This window comes from Rhinolophus ferrumequinum, chromosome 10 (genome assembly GCF_004115265.2).
Source record: "Rhinolophus ferrumequinum isolate MPI-CBG mRhiFer1 chromosome 10, mRhiFer1_v1.p, whole genome shotgun sequence".
In the NCBI taxonomy this organism is placed as follows: Eukaryota; Metazoa; Chordata; class Mammalia; order Chiroptera; family Rhinolophidae; genus Rhinolophus; species Rhinolophus ferrumequinum.
The window spans coordinates 1,508,516-1,530,986 of NC_046293.1; the positions used below are offsets into that span (position 1 = coordinate 1,508,516).

At 60.0% G+C, this 22,471-nt stretch overlaps 1 protein-coding gene and 1 long non-coding RNA gene across 3 annotated transcripts in view; both read right to left on the minus strand.

Moving 5' to 3' along the window:
- TAFA5 (TAFA chemokine like family member 5) overlaps positions 1 to 22,471 on the minus strand; it is a 172,026-nt gene that overhangs the window by 76,068 nt on the left and 73,487 nt on the right. The window lies entirely within an intron of this gene.
- On the minus strand, positions 18,466 to 21,495 carry LOC117029262 (uncharacterized). The gene is made up of 3 exons (XR_004424196.1): positions 21,367 to 21,495; positions 19,838 to 20,186; positions 18,466 to 18,994 (listed from the first exon to the last, which is right to left on the minus strand). It is a non-coding gene; the product is annotated as an uncharacterized LOC117029262 (long non-coding RNA).

Here is a 22,471-nt window from a genome sequence, read left to right on the forward strand (position 1 = left end):
CAGGGGACACAGCCTGACAGACACACCTCGGCCAAGTGGCCAAGGTCCACGCCCTCAACAGTGAGCCCGCACGCTGACAGGATGTGCCCTGACAGGAGATGATGGGGAAGTACTTGACCTGTGTGCCTGCCCCCAAACCTCTGGCCCCAGTCTCACTACCAGACAACACCCGCCACAGGGACCTTCCACAAAACACCTGCCCGGTCCGCCTCACCGCCCAGGCCATCCGAACAAAGGAGGCTGAGAAACGGTCCAGCCAGGCGGAGCCCCGGGGAGACACAACCACTAAACGTCATGTGGTGTCCTGCATGGGATCCTCGCAGGAAGAGGACGGTAGGTACAAAGTACGGAATTCTGAGTACGAGACAGGCTGTAGTTAATGACAACGTACCAGTGTTGGCTTCTTCACTGTGACAAGTGCCCACAGCAGAGGAACAAAGGGTAGTGGGTGCGGGATATGCGGGGGCTTTCTGAACGATCTTCACAGTTTCTCTGTAAATCTACAACTGTTCTGAAACAATGAGGTCCAATAAAATACTGGTGGGACTCTTACGGAAAATGTGCCCTGTCACGCGCCTGCCGAGGAGTCAGCGGACAGTGCCCGGAGCCTGTGCCAACACCCAGTGCCCGTCTGCAGACCTTCCGAGAACCATGCTGAGCCCTGGGAACGTGAGGTCAGCCTTGCCTCCGCAGGGAACGGCCTCGTCCCTTCAGCCACCCCAGGACGAGGTCCACAAACGTGACACTTTCTGGTCAAAACGTGACACCCATCACATAAATGTCCGTGACATGCACCCCACCCTTCACTGAGGGTGAATCTCATGGGGAGAGACCGGTCCACGCACAGGCCATGACAGAGCTGGTGAAAACGCGCACACCCTGTCAAGATGACAGCTGCAGCGGGAGCTCACCCAGGCCCCCAGGAAGGCCCATGGGACAGGGCACTTCCTAGGGGCTGGGCTCCCCTTGAGCTGTGTAGTCACAGGATACAAGGACCACTGGAGGTCAAATGCTGAAAACCAGTTCAGGAGCAGAGGGGGTTGCTGAAGGCCTTGGCAGCGGGCAGCCACCCAGCCCACCCAGCCGTGCTCCATCACACCTGCCGTGGGGACTCACGGAGGCGACCCAACATTCCATTTCATATTATTCCCCAATCATCCAGCTTAAGACATGTCACCCCAACCTGCTGAGTCAGGCCAGCCTATGGCAGGCAGGACACGTGCCTGCTGAGTGTCCTGAGTGTCCTGCTGAGTGTCCACACAGGCTGACCCTGCAGCACCATCTATCCTGCATTTGTGCCACCTCCTCCAGGAAGCCCCCCGTGACTTCACCCTTCTCTGAACATTCACTGTCTCACGTCACAGCCCGTGACTCTGCCCAAACAGGTCAGGCACTGCTGAGCCGTCTTGTCCTCTAGGCCTCGGCCTGGCCTGCTAGGCCCAGTTTTGGCAAACACTCCTGCTAAGCCAATTTACGGGGAATGCCCCACTGAACCCCGTCGCCCTTTGTAAGCTTGTTCCCTCCCAGCTGTCCTTGCTGCACGGAGCTGAGTTCACTCTCTCCCATCGCAGTAGTCACAAAGTCTCCCCGGCCGTTTCTAACAAGGGTGCAGTGTAAATGTTTTTCTTTGACACATGGAAGTGCCTGGATGTGGCCTTGGGGTGCCCAGGGCCTGGCCTCCATGTGCAAGCAGCGACTCGCTGTCACTAAGTCCCCTCACCTCCGACCACTAAAGAATGGAGACAGCAGGGACATAATGGGGGGACACGGCCGTGAGTGGGGCGTTTGGCGTCTCTGACCTTGTAAACCAGCATGCCACTGACAAGAGCACCTGGCCCAGGCTCACGCCGCCTCCCACAGTTTGCACCTGGGACACACACCCCCCGTGAATGGAAGGGGCCTGTCTTAGATGGAGGAGAAAGACGCAGACACGCTGTGGGGGCTGAGCTGTAAGGGCTCCTTCCGGAACAGTCGGCTCAACACACACCTGGGCCTGGCCTGAGACCCGCCCCTGCTTGGCCAGGCAGAGCCCGACTCTGGTCCCAGGAAACAGAGGCGCCCGTGGAGGGCCAGCTGCCTTGGGCCTCAGAGACCCACAGACGTGTCTCTGCTCTGTGGTGAGCACCCCGCTTCACAAGCCCAGCCCCTGGCAGGAGCCCCCAGAGGGCTGGGACGGGAGCAGAGGGGCTCAGCACCCACTCAGCCTCCAGAACCCGGGTCCCCAGGGGGGCCCAGGCCACAAGCACGTGTGTGAGATGTGAGGTCAGAGTCACGGTACACACGCCCCACAAAGACCCAAGACTCTGAGGACGTGGGCTGGGCTTGCTTCAGGCTGCAGCGTGGGGGGCTCAGCATCTGTCACAGCAGGATCCTGGGCCTGCCTTGAACCCCCCAGGCCCAATCTTCCTGCTCTCACCCTGGGATCCAGCCTGCCTTCTCCCTACGCCTGCTGCCAGGCCCCGCACCCTCTACGAAGCCCCTCACCAAGGCTCTGGCCCCATGGCTCTGCCCCAGGCGCACAAACAGGCCTGCGTCTGTGCTCCTGTGCCAGCCTGCCTCCGGCCATGTGTGCTCTGTGCTGCCAGCACAGATCAGGCCCCTGCCACAGGCATGGATGGGTGGGGTGGATGGGTGGGAGGGAGGGAGGGAAGGAGGAGAGAGGGAAGGAAGGACAGAGGGGAGAGGGAGGGAGAGAGGGAGGGAGGAGGAAAGGGGAGAAGGAGGAAAGGGGAGAAGGAGGAAGGGAGAAAAGGGAGGAAGGGAGGACAGATGACTAGACGAATGAAGGCAGGGAGGAAGGGGGAGCAGCCGACCACACAGTGCTTGAGGGTAGGGGTCATTGTGTGGCCATCTCCACGTGTCCTGGGCCTTGAGGCTGGAACAGCATAGGTGTTTCATAAGCAGATGCTGGACAAATAACCACCCAGGACCAGGATTTGCACCTGGGACAGACACGCCCGGTGTGTGGAAGGGGCCTGGCTCTCGGGGATCCTGCCAGCACAGCCTCCCAGGACGCACAGGGGAAGAGCTGAGGACGCCACAGGAAGCAATGCCCTGGGCTTTTCGTCTGGTATTTGGAGATGAAATTAAATTATCCTCCGCAAAAAAACGAAAAACAAAAGACAGGAGGATGAGGGCAGCTCCTCCCTCCCGCCCTCCGAGGAGGAGGAGGCAGCCCCCCCCCACCCGCAGAAGTAACTGATTAGAACCTGTCTGCCTCGTGGATTTTATGAGAATCCGAGAAGTGCAGCCCCACACCGAACCTCGTGAAGATAATGAAGACACAATGCAGGACTCTGGGAGTGAAGGGGAGCTCCTACAGGGGGTGGGGGTGGCAGTTTCTGAGCCAGGCAGGGGCTGGAGACAGGAGGGGCTGGCGGGTTCCCCGAAAGGCCAACAGGGGTCGGAGCAGGTGCCAGGCCCGGGCCTCCTGGGAGTAAGATGGGGTGCACGGCACTGGTGCCCCCGCCAGCCGCACTACCTAGCACGTTGCCTCAGAGAAGGCCCACAGCCCCGGGGCCCAGCCCTGCACAGGCGGGACCCTGGGTGGCTGGGCAGTCAGACGGGAAGAAGGCTCGGCCCTGCTCGCCCGACCTGCTGGGGGCCCTGCTGGGGGCCTTCCGAGACCCTGAGCAGAGGCCAGGACTGTCCACTCCCACCAGGCGCGAGCGGGCGACCGGCGTCTGCTGAGTGACCGAGTGAACAGGTTATGGCCCAGACCCTTCCCCGGGCTCACTCCGTCACCTGGAGGAGCCCCACGCCCTGTGGAGCTGCCTCCACTGGGGGAGACGCCAGAGGCACCAACAGCCCACATGCAGGGACAGCCCAGATCCAGGAGCGTGACCACTCCCGGGGGCAGTGCTGTCCAGGGCTCCCTGCCACAGGGCTGGCAAGGGTGCTCTGAATCCATCAGACAGTCAGAACCTTCTAGAATCTGGGTCCTGGGCTCAGGCCCCAGGCTTCCGGCTCTCGGGAGAGCCTGGGCCATGTGTCAACTCTCTGATGCTTAGTCTAGGCACCATCGAGACAGAAGGAAAACGTCCCAAGGACAGCGAGGCACGCTGTGATGGCAGGCGGGAGGGGCCAGACGCTGGCAGCACTTCCTCCTCCAGTCCTGGGACCTGGCCGCCCTGAACACAGGCTCATGCCTTCTTTCTTTTCTTCCTCCCTCTCCTACTGGATGAGACCTTGGCATCTCAAAAAGATCCTGCGCTGTCTTCTCCACAACAGCCCACATTACAGGATATGGTGCAGGGCCCAGGACTTGGGGTGAAGGTCAGAGACACGAGGAGTGGGGGTGGGGCCACGGGGCAAAAGCCTCTTCCCAGGACAGCGTGCAGCCGGACTGGCTGCTGGGTCCCTGTGTCCCCATCCTGATGCCACCAGTGGTCCTCGCACTATAAACTGAGGGTCCACCGAGGCTCACCAGTGTCCCTCTGACGTGGGTCCTACGAGTCTGGGGTCCCCTCTGTGCCAGGCTACCAGCGACCTCAGGAGAGCCAGGTCTCCAGTGCCTCAGTTTCCCTCTCCGCCACGGCTGGATTCAGGAGGGGAAAACAGACTAGAAAGTCCCAGCAATTCTTACAGATGAGAACACAGAGGCTGGAAGCAGATCAGCCTTGGAAAGCCCAACGGCTAGTGTGTTTACCTGTCCGTCAGTCTTCCCTTCATTCTCAACCACTCAAAGAGCAGCAAAGCGGGGTTCAGGTAGCTGCAGGCAGGCCACCGCCCTCACCGTCAGGGGGCCAGGGGACACACAGTGGGAGCTCCAGGCGCCCACTTCGGCCAGAGGGTCCAGGTGGGGCCCAGCACCCACCGCCCCTCCAGGAGTGCCACGCGCCTGGCTGAGCCGTAGGGACCCTGCCGCGCACGCTGCCAGGCCGAGCGGCCTGATTACAAATGAACAGTAGCCACGCCAATCAGTTACCCGGCACCGGGCACGGCCTTCCAGGAGCTTCATGAGCAAGAAAATCCTGACCTTGTTCCAATAAAGCATTTACAAGGTCTCTTGTTTCAAAACTGCAGGTGGCCTTTATCTAATTCCATCTAACCTGAAAAAGTAAACATGAAGACGGGAGGACGTGGACTCCCGACATAGGGAGTGCCACGCCTGGGGTGGGGCTGGGAGGGTGGGGTGCTGAGAAGCCTGCGGTGGGGGGCCAGCCAGAGGACTCCCGCCCTCACCCCTGTGAAACAGACTTTCAGGTCACATATGCCAGGGTTCCCAGCCATTACGTCACGTTTCCACGTGGCCTGGTGGTTACACACGCACGCCAGGCTCACCGGATCAAATCCTGGCTCTGCCACTTGCCAGCTGCCTCAGTTTCCCTATCTTAAAAATGGGTACAAACAGCACCTATGTGGCAGGACTCTGAGGACCCTGAGGTTACCAGGGGCTCAGGACAGGGCCCCCACCCCTGTCAAATCAGGGGAGGATGTGCTCCACCAGCAGGACCCAGTGTGCCCCCAGGCAGGCTGTTGTAGCAGGGGGCCTTGGGGGCATCTTCCAGAACACATCTGGACAGGTTAGTGCAGACACCTCATGGTGGGGGACAAATTCTGCACATGCAGCCCCAACCTGGGGTGTCCCATGAAGGGCTGAGTTCTGGGTTCCAAGGAGGAGGTGACGGGAAAGTCGGGGGCACCGGGTTTCTCTCTGCATTTCTGCAGATGCTGTCACGGGTCACCCAGTGTGAGGGCTGATGGCAGGGGCATGACGGGCAGGGTGGGGGTCCCTGAGAGGGCTCTTCCTGGGCACGCCTCCCACGAGCTTCTGACAGCGGGTGTGACAGACCAAGGACCGGGAGGCCTGACAACACACACTTAATAGGACACGTTCTGAAGTCAGGGGATCTGAGTGGCTCACGTGGGCCGAGGTCAAGGTGGGGCAGGCGGGTTCCTTCTGCGACTCCAGGGGAGGGTCCCTGCCCTTAACCTCCAGCCTCTCGGTCTCTCCCGCCACTGCCTTCAAGCTCAGCCCTGGTCCAGCCCTGGTCCTGCTCCAGGAAGCATCTCTGGGGCTGTACCCCACTCCCGTCTGGATGGGGTGCCCTGCCTGTGTCCACAGCCCTGGGCCCTACAACTCTGGGTCCCCCGGACCCTCAGCCTCTCTGTGCACAGCCTGGGTGGGCAGACAGCCCCCAGATCCCCTCCACTGAACAGATTCTCTCCCCACGCCCCTCGTCACACTGCCCACCACATCTAAGGTCCTCAGATAGTTACACAGAGGACCACACAGCTCCACGCGGTGCAACCCCACGCACCTTTCCAGCGCACCTGCGCCAGGGGACCAGCAGCCCGGCGAGGGCGGGCATGTCCGGGTGCGGCCTCCCCCTCTCTCTGCAGGACACCTTCCTGCCCCTCGCAGGCGCCCAGTGAATGCTGTGAGCTGCCCTCCATCCCACCATTGCCTCCTTCAGAAGCCACCCAGGGACCCCGCAGTGAGCTTCGGGTTGGTGGGGAAGAAAGTGGGGGGTCTGTGCAGGGTATGTGCTCCTGTCTCTGAAACGTCAGGTGAGTGAGGACCGGCAGGTGACTCCCAGCTGGGCTCACAGGGCCACTGACAGCACTGGGTCCTCTGACCTCCACCCTGGGCTGCTCCCCTGAGGGCGGCCTCCTCCCCTCAAACTGTCTGGGGACATAGAGGAACCGAGTCAGTGCACACTGTCAGGAACGCTGGGGAAAGCGGGAAAAACCGGCCACACGGCGTCAGCACAGGACAGACGTGACCCAAGGGTGTCATCAGGGCACTGCAGGTCCCGACCCCAGACACCAAGGCCCGGATCAGAAGACTGGGGTTTGTAGGAGCCGTTGTGTCTGCTGCTTGGTCAGAACCCAGACCCCGCAGCCAACAGAAACTATGCAGACAGAGACTAATAAATAACAAGTAAATTGGGCATAAAGATGCACCACAGGAAGACGTGTACACGGAAAAGGAGGAGAAAAGACGGAACGAAGAAACTGTGTCTCGGGGATTCCTGTTGGCCAAGCTGCCAAGATGAGGGTCCCAGGGACGAGCAAGAGTGACAGAGCTCACACACTGCCACTCACAGTGGCCCCCCAACCGAACACTGAAGCACGGCTCCACCAGGGGGTGTGGGACGATCCTGCTGCCTGCCCCGTCGCCCTCTGACCGTAACCCGCCCTAGACAGGAAAGCTGTACGTTTTAATGGCAACAGCAACGCTGTTCTTGCCACTCGACCCACCTCAGGATGTGGCTGTTTTCCTGGTGGCACAATGCACAGGACACGACGTTTGCCATCTTCACTTTTTTAAGTCACGGTTCAGTGGCATTAGATACATTCACATTGTTGTGCAGCCACCACGACCATCCAGCGCCAGAACTCTCCATCTTTCAAACTGAAACTGTCCCCCTTAGGTAGTAACTCCCCTCCGCTCCCCCAGCCCCTGGCACCACCACCCTCCTCCCGTCTCCCTGAATCCGACTCCTCTAAGGACCTCCTGTGAGTGAAGTCACACCGTGTGCGTCCTTCTGTGACTGCCATCTCAGACCATAATGTCCTCACAGGCCATCCTTCTGGAGCAGGTGTCAGAATTCCCTCTTTCAGGCTGACTGACCCTCCATGTGTGGGTACACGCTGTGGATTCTCATCCATCTGGGCCACATATTCAAAATGTGCCTTTTAAGGGACCCGGAAGCTGGGTGCGCACATTCCCGGCGTGTCCCAGAGCCCGCAGCGGGCGCCCAGAAAGCAACGCTCACGCGGCCCCCGAGGCCGTGGCCCCTCCGCTTTCCCTCGCCTTCTCTGAAACAACTTTATCGCAATAACTTTCAGGAAAACAGCTTTTTTTTTTTTTTAATTAGAGGAAAAATATCTGCTGGCACACAAACATCACTTCTACAGATCGACCAGCTTTGAAATTCCTCGTGCTTACGCCCTCCTTAAACCCGCGGAAAATAGGCACCGCTTTTAAGATACATTTCAAAAGCTTTGGAACGGGCTTTCCTAATACAAAAGTTAAGATTCAAACAGTAATACACACTAATTCTCCTGGAATCGAGCTTAAACAGAGCAGAAGGGAAGATAATGGATGTCCTGTAAGAACCACAGCGGAAGTTGCATTATCATACTTAAGGATTCTTTTGCATAATCTTGCCACTTAATAAGGCTACAAGATATCATGCAGGAGAAGTTATAATTTATTTGGCTTGGAACTCAGCTGCAGTTGGAGCAAATCTCCGTTCTTAAAGGATTAGGGCCATACTGCCACCATGGCCTGTGCAGACGCCAGACACTAATTAGCCAGCACGGGGGCTTCTGGGCCCCCAGTGGCACAGGGCTGGGGGGCACGTCTGCCAGCGGGAAGACCTCTCACTGTGAGGCTGAGCTCAGCACCCAACCCCGGCTGCGTCACTCCTCGTCCATGACACACTGGGACGGTCCTGGTGGCCCCCATGGAACCCCACTTGGCTCGGCTCGGCCCCTGGAGCAGCTTCTGGCTCCCTGCCTGGCAAGGACCTCATTACCGTTGGCGGCCGCGTGTGATTCCCCCGCCTTTCTTGTAGGCCTGGCGCCTAAGTGATGCCCCCACCCCAGCCATGGGTGCTGGAGGCACAGAGGGACCTAGGGGCAGTCATTTGGGGGCAGGGACTCCCCTGAAGTTGGAGCTGGTCTCCTTTCAAGGCCCCAGGGGGAGGTGTGATGGTAACTCTGCAATCTGGGGCAGGAGGCTGAGGACGAGGCACAGGCGCACGGCGGGGTACGTGCTCGGAGCCCCAAGTCCCAAGTGAGGCGGGCTCACCACCCTGCCAGCGCCTGGGAGGGGGGTGGTGAGGGGCTTCTCTTTGCGGGCATTTATCATAATCAGCCTCCTAGGAAACCATGGCTCTCTAAAGAAGGACTTGAGTAGACAGGAAAAATAACACAAACAGCTAAAAATAATACCAGCACGGTCCGAGCGCTGGGGAGAGGCAGGCACGGGGAGTGCTGGGCGCTGCCCACCCCCTCCTAGCAACCTGGGACTTGGCACCGCTGGAGGCCCCCGCCTGGGCAATAGGACTAGGAGCGGGAATGGCACCGGAGGGGCTGTTCTCAGCCCTACGTGGCAGACTGGGAAATGGCATCCAGGCGAGGCAGTGCCCCCCGCTGGCCGACCTCAGGACCCTGACCTCCAGGACCCCCGAGCGCTGTGTGTGGAACCCCCAGTTGGAAAAACGCTGGGAGTTCCGGGGGGCTGTCACTCAAAATGGGGCTGGGAGAAGACAGTCAGCCCCACACGGTCACGTGGGGTCCTGATCAGATTGGGCCGTTAGAATGTTTTTCTGCAGTTTAGTAACTAGCCAGACGCCCCCTTGGCCACTCCCATCTGTCTACACCGCAGGGTCCCGCCCCCCCAGCCCAGACAGCCAACCTGGAACCCCCAGCTATTGTGTCGGGACAGCCGTCTGCAAGGCTTTGGCCACACCGGCCACCCTGCCTGAAAAACCACGTCCCCCCACCTGCCGGCATCATTAACGGAGACCCACGGTGAAGTCACTGCCCCGCCCGGGGCCTCAGTGTCCCCATCTGTGAGGTGAGGTGGGCCATTGCAGATGCTGTCCCAGCCTCTGCCACCTTCACCTCCAGCAGCTACACTGCTAATCGGTTTCAAGGCTCCTGCTACAGGCCTGCGCGGAATGAGCGTGGGCCCAGGCTGGCCTGTGTACACGGACTGGCTCAGGGAAATGGGGACAGCCATTCCCCAGGTGACACTGTGGATGGAAGAGCGTCTGCAGACCAACCCCAGCGCTGCTCTGGTGCTCACGGGTTCCCCAGGCACAGCTCACTGCCATGGCTGCAGGGAGCGTGGACACCCTACCACACCTCTGTCCCTCGCTCAGCAAGCTCCCAGGAGGCCCCCCAGGTCCAGTTCCTGGGCTGGGGGCTCCGTTCGCTCCAGCCAAATATCACATGGGATTACCCCAAGGGCCCTGACCCAGCGAGTCCCCTGGCCATACTGACAGACCCACCAAGTTCGTCCCACAGAGCACAGGTCCCTGCACGTCCCTTCATCTGCGTGTTCTCTAGGTTTTCCAGAACATTCAGTGTGCACTCCAGCTGTCAGCCAACAAGGGTGCTGCCTCTGTGACAACCTCAGTCTAGGGACCCATCAAGAGCTAAGGGGCCAAGCCCGGCCTCACAGCCCCGAATGGATCAACAGGAAGAGTGAGAAGACGAGGAAGGAGTGGGACCCCAGCTCGCTCCGCTTCCGAGAGTGGGAGGCAGGGGCCCCCACGATGGGCGGCTCAGCCAGAGCCCTGGGCACCGTCCCCAAGCGCGTGCCCACAGCCAAGCACCGCGCTGAGCTCCCTTCCTATATTCACTCATGTCTCCCTCGCCACAACCTTGGGGCACCTGCTGTCACAGCCTCAACCACGCTGCTTCAGAGGAAACCGAAGCACAGAGAACACGTCCCCAGAGTCACACAACCAGGAAGAGTAGAGCCGAGACTCAACCAGGGAGGCCAGGGGCTCTGGGGTCTGTCACCCAGCCAAGAGGGGCGTTTGGTGACTGGTGAGATGGGATGAGCTGGTCCCTGGGGAGCTCATTAGCACAGGGCCTTGTGCACGGTGGGGCTCACCTAGGGACACCCCAGGAGCCACCCAGAGCCCCTCACCCTGCAGGGCTCACGTGGACGCCCTCCCACCTCCCAGGGAGCCCCCGCCTCACATGCAGGCAGACACTCGCTGAGGACTCCTCTTGGACAGCCCTGTGTCACATCCCGGCCACTTCTCCTATGGAGAACGTGTCCGGGGTGTTGTGCTTGGGGAGGGAGATGCTGGCCGGGCCAGCCCCCCACCCACCTGCCTCACAAGTCCTCCGCCCTTGCCCTCAGCCTCACCTCCGAACTCCGGGGAACATTACGTGACGTGGACAAAGGTGGGGCACACACAGAGACCGGTCCTCACCTTACAGAGTAGAGGGGCTGCTGCCAGGAGGTCAAGGGCACAAACAGGCATCTGGCCCACCCCCTTCCCTCCACCCCAAATGGGGTCCGGCCCCTGCAGGCTACCCCTCGCCTCAGACCCCGCCCTCTGGGCACACGCCTGCCCCCATCCTCTCTCGCCTGGACCCCGCCATGGCCACCTCCTGCATCTGCGTCCCCTCCTAATCCAGCAAGCGGCCTCCCTCCACAGCGAGGTCCCCTCAGAACCTCCAGGCACCTGAGTGTCATCCCCCACGGCAAGGTCAGAACTGGACGCATCATGAGCCGGGCTCCAGGTGGGTGCTGCCTGCGAACGACCTATGAGCTGCACTGGCACGAGAGGCTGGGGAGCAGGACCAGGTGGGGGGGGCAGCCTGCAATCTGGCCTGGGGACCCTGTCCTGTCCCCCATGCCTCTGGCTCCAACCGTTCTTTCCACCCACAGGGACCACCTTCCATTCTCAAAGATTCCCCATCCCCTTTCCTGCTCACACCCTCCCAGCAGCAACAGGAAAATAACTCAATACCCTCATCGCCAAGCCACCCACTTAATGGAAAAGAGAAACACACGCGGGCCAACTGACGTGAGTTAACGCATTAAGGGTAAATCAGGAGTAAAGAGAGTCAATGTTACAAACGTATTTTTAATAACATACCGGGTGACTCCTAAACAGGCAACAGCCTATTCCAACTGGAATCAGAAATGCCTTGGAGAAAGCCAGACACAAATGTCAAACTGGTTTTCACAATTTAAAAGGGAGGGAGGGTGGGAGAAAGAGAAAATTATCGTTCGGACGGGCATCTGCCATCAGGTTCCCAGCGCCGGGCTCCCAGTGGCACCGTCCTGGGCCCGTTTGGTCAGCTCAGCCCCCAGAGGGCAGCCCCCACGTAGGTGGGAGACACACGCCCCAAACGGCCCAGGACTCTCCAAGTGCAGGATCCAGGGGCGCCCTGGAGGTTGTCCCTTCCAGCTGCCACTCTACCACCGCCTCCTACAACCGCACCGTCCCACAGCCGCCCAACAGGGGAACTCCCAAACAACGTGGGAACGGACTGCAAGCAGGCCGGAGCTCACTGCTCTGCTCTGTAAGGCTGGGGCCTCCGGCCTGGAGAGCATTCTCCTCCATCCCCCACACCACATGGTACGTTGACTGTGGCCCCCAAGACGGGTCTACACAGGACCTCGAATGTGGCCTTAGCTGGAGTAAGTGTCCTTGCAGATGCAATTAGGGACCTAGAGATGAGGTCATGCTGGATGTGGGATGGGCCCTAACTGCAGTGACTAGAGAGGAGAGAGACACGTGAGACAGGGAGAGAAGAGGTCACGTGACCACAGGCAGCCACAAGCCAAGGGAGGCCAGGCCCACCAGAGGCTGGAGAGGGGCCTGGAAGGACCATGAGCCTCCAGGAGGACCCAACCCTGCCAACATATGGTCTGGACTTCTGGCTTCCAGACCTAGGAGACAACAGACATCCGCTCCTTTAATTTCTCAGCCGTGGTCCCTTGTGACAGCACCCCAGGAAGCTAATGCACCCACTTCTCCATTCCTGGGTCTACTGTGCAGTCCGCACCTCTCACTCGAGGGTTTCTTCATCTTTAGCCAGGCTCGACACCCGAGGGAGTGACCGCCACCCGCCCGCACCTGGAGAGCTCTCCAGAGTGCCCACAGCCCGAGCGCGACAGACCGGCGGCCCACCGCTCCTTGGCCGAGCCCACCCCCACATCCCAGGCTCAGTAGCTGCTCAGGAAACGTGCACTCAACCAGCACCGCGTTCCACCACGATTTCACCATATGGAGCATCACTTAACTACAGAAAGGAACTCTGATCTCCTTGTAAACGAGATGCCAGCACCACTGCCATAAATAGAAGGTAAGCATAAAAATAAATACACAGCCATTAAAATGAAAAATGCCCGTCCGTGCCCCACATAAAGCCATCTTGCATGCCAACGGCGGTTCGTGCCCTCGCCTTGGGAAACACTGAATTTATGCAAGCAGGCGCGGTAAGGATTTCCGGGCCGTCTGCCCCAACCCCGACCTTCTGGGGAGACTGGTTTCTGCCTCAACCTGCAACTCAACAGTCAGCAACTTCACAGTCATCACTTTTGGGGGTCTAGATGCCCCGACAGGAGACCACTGTTGGGGTGCATGTACCGGCCGGCCCCCCTGAGACAGAGGGTGGGAGGACAGAGAGACCCCCTGGCACACGCAGGCTCACGGCGGACGCCCCTCTACCGTGTGTGTGTGTCCTATCAGTTTCCTGCCGTACACATTTCTCAAACCTGTGGCTTAAAACAGAATTTCGTCTCCCACAGTCCTGGACCCCAGAAGTCCAAGAGCAAGGTGGCAGCCAGCACCCAGTCCCTCCCGGGGATCTGGGGGAGAGTCCTTCCTTGTGTCCTGCAGCCTCTGGTGGTGGCAGGCGTCCATTCGCTCGGGGCCACAGGGCTCCAGCCTCTGCCTCCACCTTTACATGGCTTCTCCCTGTGTCTCCTCTCCTATGAGACACTTGCCATTATACTTAGGGCGGGCCCTAATGCGGGATACCTCATCCCGAGATGCTTACCTTCCTCACACCTGCAAAGCCCATTTCTAAGTAAGGCCACGTCCACAGGTTCTGGATGGACCTGTCTTGGTACCTCTACAAGCAGACACTTCCGCTCCAGCTCTGCTCCTCACACAGGGCCCACTGGGTCTCCAGCTCCCCCAGGACACACCAGCCTGGCATACAGCAGGCGCTCAATCTCTGCACATGCAGCTGTGGCCGGCATGTCTGCCTCTCAAGGTTGTCACCCGGGCAACTGGCCCAGGGCGTGGGGCACTGTGGCTGTGCAGGTGCTCCCCGGGGACGGGCGGACACAGACGCTATGGGTCTGCAAAGCACAGAGCTGTTGACAAGCGAGTTCTGGGTCTCTGTCCCAGCGAAACGAATCACAGGGCCTGTCCACAGCTTCTGTACTCGGTGAGAAAGGTAATTGGCTAATAAAATCCACCTTCTCCAGGTAGAAGGCTGTTTTGAAAACAGTGTGTTTTAAAGGCTGCAGGCTTCATCTAAGGATGCACAGGCAGACCACAGGGGTCAGGGATGGTTCTCTGTGGCCTGGGGTTGGGCTGTCCTGCAGGCTCCAAGGACGGCACAGTCACTGGAACCTGGGGCCTTCTGGAACCCCAGTGCTGCCTGAGCTGGGGCTTAGAGGCAGGCGGGCAGGCAGAGGGACCCGCCATCAGCATGTCCAGACCAGGTTCCCAGAAAGACACCACCGTCACTCCAGGAGACCAGGGCTCGGAACCAGCCACTGGCACCCACAGGTCACGGCTGAGTCCCTGTGGTGTCACCCTAAGTCTAACACGGCCAACACTGAGGATGGCATCTGCCCGGCCTGAGACCTCCGATGGGCCCCCTTCCTGCCGGGACACCCACGACCTGGGCTTGGCTTTCCAGCGCATGCAGCTGGGGCCCCATTCAGAAGCAAGCTGTGGCGAGGCGCTCGGCGCAAGGCACTGACGCCCCATCTTCAGGTTCCTGGCCCTGGGGCCTTGGCCCAGACCCTGCACTTTGTCCTTGAGTCTCCTCAAGGAGACAAGTCTCCTTGAGTCTCCTTGAGTCTCCTCAAGTCGTGACACAACCACAGCCTCCTTGCAAGGTGGACGAGGTGACGGGTGGTGACAGCTGAGAGCCATCTGTGGTCACCCCACCAGGTCCACTCCGCCCCAGGACCCCCCACAGGCTCCACACGTAATGCTCTGAGCTCTTAAGACCCGACAAAGCCTGGATGTGTTTCCCAGGTAAAAGAAGAATGAAAGGACAAGTGGACTCCGCCTGGAGTGTGCGGTGTGGCGGGTGGGGGTGTGTGAGAGCGGCACAGGGGGTGCCGCCAGCACCACCACCGCTCGCCAGGGAGCCGTGCCCCGTGGGACTCCACAAGGCCTAGGAGCTAGCAGACCGGGGACCCCCGGGGCCCTGAAAGCCCGGTCCATTGACCAGGAGTCCAGACAAACAGTGGAAGTGAAGGCCTCCAGCGCCCACCTAAGCGCGTGGGCTGTTCTTCCAAATGTCCACCTGCGGCCCACACCTGAGTGGCCGGGCATCGCCAGGACACAACTTTTCACTATAGAGCGGTATTCCTTCTGCCACAAACAGGGGCTGCAAGGGGAGCGAGAACCACCAGTCTGGGGTCCCTGCCCACTGGGGAGGCCAGAAAGGGGAGCCAGGTTTGTGATGGACTCTCGTGCTGCTGGAACCGGTGTGCCCACGGCATCTCACAGCCACGGACACCACCATGTGCCCATACACGAAAGGGCACACCACGTTCTGGGGGAGGCGAGCCCCCACGGACACGGCGTCTCACCAGGCAGAGCCAGTCCTGCCTGCTAAGGAGAATTAGATGCAAAGAATGAAAACTGACCCGCACACGCCACCAGGCAGAAGGAACAGACACACACGCCACCGCTAACAAGTGAAATGCTCCCACCACCAGCCCCACGTGGGTGGACCACGCGCCACAGTCCAGGTGACATGAAGTCAACTAGCTGAGAACAGGCTGGAGACTCAGCCATGACGCCCCTTGGGGTCACCCCCGGGCAGCAGCCTGCAGCTATGACCCATTTTCTCCAACGTCACATGGGACTTCAGAGCTGAAAAGGGGTTTTCAGGTGGTCTGGGTTTTCAGGTGGTCTGGTGCCCACCGACCTCTCCAGGAAGACCGTGAGGGGCCAGGAGTGTGGGGTGACACCCCCTCTGCTTCCTGCAAAACTGTGTTTGGACAAAGGGGCCACGTGCTCGCCGTGGGCTAAGTCAAGGGGACCCAGCTGAGCACAGCAGGTGGACTGGGCAGGTCAGAGTCAAAGACAACACAGGACGGGAAACCAAGCCACACACCCACCCTGAGCAGCCAGTGCTGCTCCACCCGGCAGGCAGGCAGTGTGGACCGGCAGTGTGGACCGGCAGTGTGGACCGGCAGTGTGCACCGGCAGTGTGCACCGGCAGTGTGGACCGGCAGTGTGCACCGGCAGTGTGCACCGGCAGTGTGGACCGGCAGTGTGGACCGGCAGAAGCCAGGCCTCCTGGAGACACACCCTCCCTGCTGCCCACCTGCGGACCTTTGTCAGGCCCTCTCCACACAGGTGTAGCCAAGACAAGCCCGGCACCTGGAAGGAGAGAGCTGCCTCTTGAATTTTCACCAGGTCACCGCCGAGGGACGTCCTTCCACTCCCGGGCCCCTTGGTGCCCAGCTGTGGCCGGCAGCCTGTTAACCGCCCTCCCTGCCTGCACCCTCATCAACAGCATGTGCTGCTCTCATGCTGGCACTGCGCCCCAGCACCCCGTGACTAGGTCATGGCCAGGGGTAGCAGCTCGAGTCCAGCTAACCTGCACCTGACTCCCCATGGCCTCCACGCACCTGGAGAGCCCCGGCCACCCATACCTGCTTCAGGCTTTTTCCTGGCCCCCTCCTCCAGGACTCTGCATGGGTTGGACTTGTGCCCCACCCTTGGCCGCCCTTCCCCCTTCTGCTAGTCTTGGGGCTCCCTTTCCTTATGGGAAGCCCCTCTCTGCAGAGATGTTCTGGAGGGCCTGTGAGTCCCGCCAGAGAGGGCACAGATGTGGGCCAGGCCGCAGTCAGAGCACTCAGGCAGAAGGGGGGGAGGGAGGAAGGGAAGGAGGGAGGGAAAAAGGACAGGAGGGAGGGAGGGAAAGAGTGTGGGGACAGAGCCCCAAAAAGCAGTTTCTAGGCTCTCGGCCTCACATAGAAAGGTGCTGGCTCAGGGAGTAAATGGCCATCGACTGTGATCAAATGGCCATCAGCTGTGGCTAGTTGGCCGTCAGCTGTAACCAGTGAGCCATTGGGCACTAATATAACTGCCGTGGCCACGCTAGCAGAAAATGGGGGCTGGCAAGAAGATGGTGGCTGAGTCTGCAAGCGGCACAGTGAGGGTTGAGAATTGTGTTGCTCCTGGTTCCTGTGTCTCCAACCCAGCCGCCAGCGAGAGTATAGTGGTATGACTCCCCTACTTATGGCTCCGTGGGTGTTCCCTTTTTGGCCTCACCATGTCCTGCGTTCTTGTGTGGGGAGCAGGAGCAGAGACCCCACAGACCCCGCAGGCCGCCCCGCAGGACAAAGAGGAAGGGAAAGAGGGAGAAAGAGAGGGAGGGAGGGAGGGCGGGAAGAGGGCCCTGCCCTTCCCCTTGGGCTCCCTGGGTCCAGGACTCAGCCTTGCAGGGACTGCTGGCGGCTACAGCTGAGCACCCCCCACCCCGCCCTGCTGAGAGTCAGCTGGAAAAAGCAGCCAGATCTCAGGGGGTTGGGAGTGGGGTGGATCCAGACACCATGGTTTCAGCACCTGGAGGCAGCTACATCCGAAGAGGTCAGTTAACATCCTGTTCAGGTCAGTGAGTCAGGGCTGGGGGTCTGCCGCTTGCGCCCTGAGTGCACTCTGCCGTCGTGAGCCCCACCACCTGTCCAACATAACCAGAGGCTCACCTGCCCACGTGTGCTGGCTCAAGCACAACCTGATAGCAATACTCACAGCTACAAAGTGCCTTGCATGGGGCTAGAGGCCCATCTGCCAAGGGACCCTCATGGCCACCCTAAGCTTCAGCTTCTATTATCCTTTCCATCCTGCTGAGGAGGACACTGAGGTTCCTAGTGGCCCAGTGACTTGCCCTATCACAGCAAGCTGGCTGCCTAATCGAAGAGGCCATCCACACCAATATCCTGACCCACGGGCCTGGGAGGTTGCGGGGAGGTGGGTGTGCAAAGAGCCTGGGCGACCCCCATGCTGAGGTCCTGCCTTAGGACCCGCACACAGAGGAAAAAGAAAACACACGAGTCCGTGTGTCAGCGCAAGGCCCTCTGTGACCTCGCAGGGCCTCCCGTGGTTCCTCTGTGAACACGTACCTTCCACAGGCCAGGACACACCCACTGCGTGTGTGGAAGCTTCCAGAGAATCCTCGCCCTGCAGGGAGCCTGTACAGGGGGGACTGACGCCAGGGCGGGGAAGTGGACGTGGGGACCTCTACCCCGGCCTGCGTCCTGCAGGCTAAGATGCTGCAGGGACACAGGTGTGTGCGCGTGTGCGTGTGTGTGAGTGTGCACGTCTGTGAGGGCCTTGTGTGCATGCATGTGCACATGCGTGTGTGTGGGAGGCACGAATGGGCTCCTTCCCCCAGAGCGGCCGGTCCAGTGACAGATGGAGTCTGGATTAAAGGAAGAATTCCCAAGAGGGACAGCTGGTCACCCTGCAGCAGGACGAGGCTGTGGGCTCATTAAGGTCCCTCCCAAAGGAGCCCCACGTCCGGCCACCGACCTCGGTGTGAACGGCAGCCACGTGTTCCAGCCACACGCACACATACACGTTTGACATTATACTCACACACGCTCGTGCTCTAACACACCTCCCACCGGGCACACACTTAAACGTATGCATCACGTGTAGCGATGGGACACAGGGATGCCCCCCAGGATACCATCACCCCGACCCTCTGCTCCCCAGCGAAGCGTATTTGCAGTCAAGCTCACCATGGACTGACTGTCGTTTGCATGCCTGAGCTCTTGACGTATCACCACAGACACACACGTGAGTGTTTAATCAAAAGCGCCACATACACACGTGTACACACAGTGTCAGCAGTGGAGCACCGAGCCCCCGCCTTCCCCAGACACAGTGGCACTGCCAGAGGACGGGGCGTGCCCCCTACTGTGCCCTCTACTCCTGCTGCCAGAGGAGGGCCAACACCGCGATGTGCCGACCCGTGAACGGGGTGCTCAGACTGTCCCCTGCACGGCTCTCAAAGGCCATTTTTGGGACAGAAGCCAGGTGGCAGACGGATGAGTTCCCAGCAATGCCGGTGGGCAGCCAGCCCTCAGTCTCGGCCTCGTGTGGGGGGCCCAGGCAGGCCACCGGGCCTCTCTGAGTTCCTCGGGACACCCGCCATGCAGGCTGTGGTGAGCCACGTCACGTCTGAAAGGTCACCTCCGTTACCAGTCCTTCTATGTTTTAACTTCTACAGCTGTCAGACACTCAGTGACGAGGTTCCCATTACGGTTCGTGGGGGATTTATTTAGATTCTGTCACAAAAGAAACGATAGTAAATGATGACAAAGGAGTGGGTTATTTTTAACGCCTTTTCAATTCCACCCCTCCCCGCATCCATTCATATATACCTGGCCTTTTAAAGAGCCTGCTGGGGGGCTGGGGCACGTGGTGTGGCCCCTCTGCAGGAAGCCTGGAGACTGGGGGACCTGAACAAGCCAGGGGCCCCGCAAGCCCGGGTGAGGTCTCCGTGGGGCTGTCGGGGCAACAGGGCCGAGCGGTGGACCACGGCCTCCTGAACCCTCGGCCACCTGCCAGGCATCCGGTCCCCTACTCTTCTGAAGTCACAGATTCTGAGAATGGGGCAGGCGCAGCCTGGGGCCCACGCTCCACTCCCACAGCCTCATGTGGGTCTCTGCACCTGCAGGCTCCGCCCTGCCGACCCCGCTGGGACGCGCACACGGGTTTTAACTGGGGTGCTTGTCGGCATTCAACCAACATTCCTGGTGCCGAGAGCTCTGCTGTGTCAGCCCTGAGTTCTCTACCCATTTCTTTAAATAAACTGATGGACAGGACTGGCATATGAACGCTCTGTGTCAGCTGCTTATCTTGTGACGCCGACAGCCATTAATGATCAGTGCACAGCACCACGGCGTTAATCACAGAAGGCCATTCAGGGGACCTCAAGGGGTAGAGAGTGCCCTTCTCCAGTCACAGGTTCGCAGAATTCCACTTCGCTGCCAGAATAACCAGCTGACAAAATAAATGCAAGTTGAATCCTGTTTACTCAATGGACAGTCAGCCCTGAGGGCCACAGGACAATTCAGAGGGCACATGTGGAAGGCAGGCCAGGTCCCCCACAGGGCAGCTGGACGCACCTGCTGGCCCAGCTCCCACACTCCCCTGCCACCCAAGCATTTAGAGACTGAAAGCTCCAAGCCACGTCTGCAGGAAAAGTCATGGGAGCTCCCCTTCACCCCGAGGGGAGGGCTGGCCCAGGACGCCCAGGGTCTGCTCCTGCCGCTGTTGGTCCCAGAGCCCCAAAACCTCGCCTCCCAAGCGGCCTGGCCCGCTGAAGCGTCAGTGTCCACATGTCCCCGCTTCTCTGTTGTACTTCTTCATTCTTCCCGGTGCACTAAGCACAAGAGGAAAGGCCTGGGTCTGCACAGTGCTATAATGTTTGGGAAGAGGGAGGCGATAATTCCAGCTGTTTCCTTAACGCCGTGTCTGCGAGCAAATACAGTTAAGGACATGAGAGAATGGCTGCCCTCTGTCCTGTGCTCACAAGTGCTCCACTCCTTACTTACGCTGCTGGATCTTAGATCAGATTCCCAAGACACCCCTCACCCCTTCTGCTTCGACTGTAGCTGACAAACACACAACACTTGCATTCACTGCAAAAGATGCAGGCCCTGGCTTGCCAGAGGAGGACTGGCATGTCCCAGGGGGCAAGCAGGGGCAGGTGCTGCCCAGGCCCCGGGGGGTCCCCACCCCACTCCTCCCGTCGCCATGCCCGGGGCTTCTCCCTGGCCCCCGGCCACCTGGGCCAGGCCTGACACACAGCGGCGGGACCGTTCTTACAAAGGCTGCACCAGCCAGGGCTGTAATTAGGGACCACAAAGCACCTCTCTCCCGGTTCACCGCCCTATTCATCTGCGCAAACACTGGAAGACAGACTGGCCAGAGGGGGACAGATTAGCCACAGGGTGACCTGTTTCTCCACACAAAAGGCGAAGTATGGAGAAACGGCTCCCTGTGATCCCCATTCTTCACCCCAGAAAAAACCCGATTCATGGAAATGGCGATTTAAACAGCTCTTTGCCACTCACCCACAGACAACAAGTCACAATTGTTTGTCCGCCCGCCCCGTCCCCTGCCCCCTCCCTCCCGCTGGCCAGCTCGCTGCTGGAAGAAAGTGGACTGAAGCCTGCAGCCCCAGGCAGGAGCAGCCCTGTGTGCCCCTTCCCTGCCCCGGCAACCAGGGTGGCCCCCCACCCTTCCCAAGGCCTGCCCCGGCCTCCTGACCCCCAGGGGCCAAAAGGGGCATCTCAGAGAGGACAGACTGCCGCTGCAGTCCTGACCTGTCAGAGACAGGTTGAGGGTTCCCAAGCCCACGGAAAAAACGCCAGCATTCGAGATGGACACACAGGGCTCTCCAGGACCCTAGAGGGCTGTGCGGGCAGAGGCTGGGCTCCCCCTGGATGCCGTCTGAAAGACACCAGCCTTCCCTCCGAGCGAGCGCACACCGCTCCAGGCCCCACGCCCCACCTGCCTATTCGCACACTGTCCCCCAGAACACTGACACGGCACTTCACGGTAAATGCCGTGGTTACCGAGAAGAGCTCTCCATAACCCATCCAGAAAAACGCTCCACTCTGCGAGCACGGCCATTCTCTTACATGCTGACCTGCCACACCTGCCATTTTCAAATCCAAGAGACAGACACTCTTCTTCTTGACCAAAACACACCGTCCTTAGGACTTGCAGCTGAGGACGGCAGCGCTTGCAGAAGACACCAGATTGGTCAGTGCCCACCGGCGAGTGGAAAGGCAGCTATCAGAGCTTTACTTTCTTCCTAAATCACAACTTTAAAACCAGGGACAGTTCCCCTCACGGCAGAAAATCCCCACAGGCCCGGCACGGTGGACCTTAGAGAGAAGCACTGAAACTTTAGCACGCGTGCTATTTTCAAAACAAACCTCCTGAAAAAGAAACGTCAGTGGGAAGGGTAAGGAACTTGTAACCCAAACCAGGCCCAGCTGCACAGGGTCCCCCTGGCCAGTGGGTGGGTCCCGGCTCCCCTGGCAGACGACACAGCTGAGAACAGTCCTGGGTGCCAGCCCCAGGGCACCACCAGCCCACACCGACCCACCCACTCCCGGAGCTGGTCTGTGCGCCCGCCCGTGGTGGAGAGGGCTGTCCCCGACTTCACCAAGGCCTCCGGAGCCCTCACGAGCAGGCCAGGCCTGCAGCAAACCCTCGGGACATCCACCTGTCCCTTCAGGGCCCGGACCCAAAATCAAGAGAGGGAAGTGGACACCAGGACAGAAAGGACCAGGCCTGGAGCTGGCCTCCCACTCCTACCTGCTTCGTGAAGCCAGCAGCTCATTAATTAGAAGGGAAGCAGCTGCATGTTACAAACCTTCCTTTGCAGGAACCCAGCACTAATGAGGACCTGCCTGCATTACACAGGCACCAGCTCCCTCCTGTGCCAGAGGGCACGAGGTAGCGCTGGTGGCAGGGTGCCTGGGGTCAAGGGCGCCCCAGCCATGGGCAGGGGGTGGGACTGTGGGCCAGGAGTGCCGGGCCAGCCATCTGCAAGGGCCAGCCAGGCTGAGCTCTGGGTGCACAGGGCACAATCCAGCAGAGCCCAGCCTTCAGGGGCCACAAAGTTTCCAGGAAAGCCCAAGTGCCCAGGGATCACAGCACCCGGTGTCCCTGTCCTGGCCTGTGGTGCCAGAGACCCCTTTCCCAGAGACCCCTCCAACTGCGAGAGTCCCACCAATGTGTGT